Source organism: Raphanus sativus, unplaced genomic scaffold (genome assembly GCF_000801105.2).
Source record: "Raphanus sativus cultivar WK10039 unplaced genomic scaffold, ASM80110v3 Scaffold5087, whole genome shotgun sequence".
NCBI lineage: Eukaryota > Viridiplantae > Streptophyta > Magnoliopsida > Brassicales > Brassicaceae > Raphanus > Raphanus sativus.
Genome location: NW_026620387.1, coordinates 1 through 4,915, shown reverse-complemented (window position 1 = coordinate 4,915; position 4,915 = coordinate 1). Strand labels below are relative to the sequence as shown.

General features: G+C 31.1%; 1 pseudogene; it reads left to right on the top strand.

Annotated features, from left to right (window-relative positions):
- Window positions 1-884: 884 nt before the first annotated feature.
- LOC130507658 (sugar transporter ERD6-like 15) lies at window positions 885-4,329 on the top strand (annotated as a pseudogene).
- The last annotated feature ends 586 nt before the right edge of the window (window positions 4,330-4,915 follow it).

Genomic DNA, 4,915 nt, shown 5'->3' with positions numbered 1-4,915 from the left:
AAACCTCTAGTTCTAAGTGCAAAGAATACATACTGGTTTCTTTGTTACTCAATCCTAAAAGTTGTTCTTTTTCCGATCCATCCATATATACTGTGATTCAAGAGTCCATGATTTGTCTACCAAACAAAAATTCTGTAACCTTATTTTTGATACAATGTTATCCTTACGTTTTAATAGCGTGGCATGTATTCAATGTTAATATGCTATTGTATGCTGCATGCGTATAATTCTAATTCAGTAACGCGTTATGTTAGCATTTATATGCGCATATGAAATTTCTGTTTAAGGTAGTGTTCTAAACACGTTAAGCGTTCATTACGCGCTAGATAACTGTATGGCGTCTAACCGTATAGACGAGCGTTTAAACTGGGTATATACAAATATATACTTTTACACAAAATATAAGTATAAGATTAATATGTATACATTAGTTTTGAAAAAAACTGAACATAAATATATTGTAACTACAATTTTATGTATAAGTATATAGTTTAACATATATAAATAGTTTTAAATAAGAAAAATTAAAACCATTTTAAACATATAAAGATGATAACTTTAAAATGATTTTGCAACAATTAAACCCTGTTTTAGAAGGATGTAACACTTTGATTTTCTTGTTGATTAGAACAAAGAGATTGGTGAAAATTTTAAAATGTATTTTTGTGTGTTTTCTTATAATGTCAGTTGGATAAGTTACTGTATTTCCCATGCCAATTTCTTTTAAAAAAAATTTGACCTTCTCAAATATCTTAAGTAAAATTATTATTTTTAAAAATGTGTCCATGAAGGAGAAACAAAAAAAAGAAACACGATTTGTGTGTTTCAGTTCCGCATTTGTTGCTTCACGTACGAGACCAACGATCATACAAACTCACATTGAATCTGTAGGTTTAAATATTCTACCTTGGAAAAAAAATCAAGACTAGTGTAATCTAATTGATAATATCAGATTTCGAAAAAATGGCCGAAGAAGTTTCATTGTTATCTTCTCCTTCTGAATCATCTACTTCACTTCTGTCTGAAATATCAAATGCTTCCACTAGAGCTTTTGTCTTTGCCTTCACTGTCGGTTCTTGCGGCGCCTTTGCCTTTGGATGCATCGTAAGTTCTTCTTAATCTTGATTGTTTTTTATTCTTAAATTTCTATTAATTTTTGGATTTTTGCATGTTGAAATAACTAAATTTATTGATCACAGATCGGATATTCGGCTCCTACACAGTCCAGTATAATGAAAGACTTGAATCTCTCCATAGCAGATGCAAGTTCAATTTTGTTTATTTGGTTTATTTCCGGTTATCTCTCCTGTTTGATTTTGGTTCATCTAATTTTCAAATATTATTTTTTCCAATTTGTTCTCAGTACTCACTTTTTGGATCGATATTGACTGTGGGACTAATTCTTGGAGCATTAATCTGTGGGAAATTAACAGATTTGGTTGGTCGTGTCAACGTAAGTTTCCACTTGACAACAAATAATTAGTTCTTATTTACAAATTGGTTTTCATTATTTATTTAGTATATATCAAACGGAATTTGATCATACGCACTTTTGGATATGATAACCTTTCGTGATTCTTTTTTAACCAGACTATATGGATCACTAACATTCTCTTTGTACTCGGCTGGTTTGCTATTGCATTTGCCAAGGTTTTTGCTATTGACTGAGTTTCTTCTTTATTTTACAGTGTTGAATTTCAATAATGATCAAATATCTGATCATTATTTTGTTCTTTAATATTTTGAGAAAAGGCTGTTTGGCTGCTCGATCTTGGAAGGTTGTTGCAAGGTATCTCGATCGGAATTAGCGCATATTTGGTATGTACAGATGCTTAACCACTTTCTATTTAATTTCGTCTTTATTTTATGAACTGATTTTATATGGATTTAAACTTATTTTGCTTGCAAAATGTAAGTTTTTTTTTTGTTAGAGATTTCTTGAATTGGTATATTCAAAATGTTTTATAAACTTTTAAGACTTAAAATTTGAATTTATTGAAAATGAGATTAAATATTCGGATATATGTATCTAGTTAGGTTCTTTTTATTTATTTTGTCAAAGTATATATGTTCTTTTGGTAAGAGATTTTCTGTAATAAAGCATATAAACTGATAGCTATTTATTAATCATAGGGACCAGTTTACATTACCGAAATAGCACCAAGAAAATTGCGGGAGCTGCTTGTTCCATGTCCCAGGTAAATCAAGAAAACCAATATCTTGAAAAGTAATTAGTGTTTCTCCAACACAATTTTCCTATACCTTCTACAGTTATTTACGGGCGTTGGTATATCCGTCGTTTATGCACTTGGAACAGTCGTTGCTTGGCGCAATCTAGCCATTTTGGGTATGGAAATGAGATAATTTCTCATCAAATGTAAAAGCAATCGTACGTCTCCTTTTCCTTAGTGGACCAAAACATAATAATTGTATTGACGGGTTCGTGTTTTGGCTTTGGACAGGTTCTATACCTTCTCTTATGATTCTGCCTCTTCTTTTCTTCATCCCGGAGTCTCCTAGATGGCTAGTACGCATTTAGTTATTTTTTGCATTTATGCTTATGTTTATGTTAGATTATTAGTATACTTCCCAAAGAAACATGAAATTAATTAGTGTTTCTGTCGAATGTCCTATATACTGAACAAAATAACCTTGAAAATATGTGCTGTAGGCTAAAGTTGGGAGAGAGAATGAGGTTGAAGAGATTTTGTTAAGACTGCGAGGAGCAAATTTTGATGTATCAGATGAAGCAGGAGAGATATTAGTAAGGATCTATATGTATGAATAATCATATGATCTATGTATATCTTTTTACTACAATAGTTCCCCAACATTTTGATGCTCATCAGGCATATACAGAACATGTTAAACAACAAGGAGACGGTGATCACGGTTTCCTCAAGTTATTTCAGAGAAAATACACATCCTCACTTACTGTAAGTACTCTCAAGACAATGTTGTTGTTCGTCTATCTTGATTTAACAACCCATTTGGTTACACAGATTGGAGTTGCTCTTATAGCTTTGCCTCAACTTGGAGGTCTTAGTGGTTATTCTTTTACACTGACTCCATTTTCATATCTACGGGTAAAATAACTCTTCTTCTTGAATGAAATCTTGCTTTTATATATTTATGTATTACCTTAACGATGATTGTCGATAATTATTTGAGGATCAGGTGTATCGAGTGATGTTGGATTTATATCGACATCTATAGTTCAGGTTTTACCGATATCAAGTGACCTTGATTAAAATCCCAAGTCCTTTTGAATATATATATATATATATATATATATATATATATATATATTCGGTATATGCTTTTACCGATCATTGTATACACATTTTTGTAGATGCTTGCAGGCGTTTTAGGTACGGCGCTTGTGGATGTATCCGGAAGACGTTCACTCCTACTGGTAAATAGAATTTATAACTCTTTGGCGTAAATGTGCATAACTATAGTAGTTTCTTCGGTTTCTGAAGAAACTCAAGGTGAAATTTTTTGAGTGATTGTCAAGGTTTCTCAAGCTGGAATGTTCTTGGGTTGTCTTGCCACAGCCATTTCGTTCTTCTTGAAGGCATGCTTACTATTCCATCTACTTTACTAACCATTTTTGTTTTTTTTTTTTGTTGAACTTGTTGTTTCAAACGGGGTTCTCTTATTGCGCAGGAGAACCATTGCTGGGAAACAGGAACACCTATACTGGCTCTGATTAGTGTCACGGTAACTAATAAATAAGATCATCGAAATAAAAAAAAGGTTTTAAAGAAATAGATCAAATCATTTTAAATAAAATAAAACTAAACAGTTTTGTTGCCAAAAGATTCCAAGTTCTGTTTTATACACAGATTTAGATTTAGGAGTTAATGTTTACTATTCACGACTTAGGGTTTTATTTAAGGTTTTGAAAGTTTAGTTGAAGAATTAAAACTATTTTGTTGATTTATAAAAAGATTATAGGCTATTCTCTTAGTTTTAATATAAAGTTTATATGATATATTCAATTTTCTTTTTTGAGAAAAAAGTATATATTCAAAATTCTGCTGTCATAACTATGATTTGCGTCTTTGTTGAAATAGTTGTACTTTGGATCATATGGATTAGGCATGGGATCAATACCATCGATCATTGCATCGGAGGTTATATTATTAAAAATGTTTTTTAACATGTAAACGTTAAATTTATTGTAATTCATATTTCTATTATATGTTATAGATTTATCCAGTAGATGTGAAGGGGGCAGCGGGAACAATGTGTGGCTTGGCCAGCTCTATAAGCGCATGGCTCGTTGCTTACTCTTTCGGTTCTTGTTTCAGTGGAGTGCCACAGGTAATCTTTCAATATTATATAATTTAAGATAAAAATAAACGATATTGTAACAACTGCTAGATTTTTGAAAATAAATACTCTCCGTTTCATATTATTTGTCGTTCTAAGTCTTTACACACAGATTAAGAAAACATTTAATTTACATATTTTTCAAAATAAAAATACTATTACCAATACACATCAAACCAATATAAAAATAGAATAGAGAATATTTTCAATAAATTTTGCATTGAAAACCGAAAAACGACACTTATTTTGAAAAAAAATTTTGCTCTAGAAACGACATATAATTTGAAACGGAGGGAGTAGCTATTAAGTTGTAAGTTATTCAACTGCAGGAACATTTCTGATGTTTACCACAGTGACTGGCATTGGATTTGTGTTCATAGCTAAGCTTGTTCCAGAGACTAAAGGAAAAATCTTTAGAAGAAATCAATCTCTTTTCAGTTTTTTAGATTCTCCTTGTGAAAATTCTACAATATCAACAGACATTTCCCCCAAAATAGAAAAAGTATGGGTTTAGCTTTAAACCTTATTACCTCAACTGTTTTATTTTAATAGGCAATCCACGGAATCAATGTAAAAG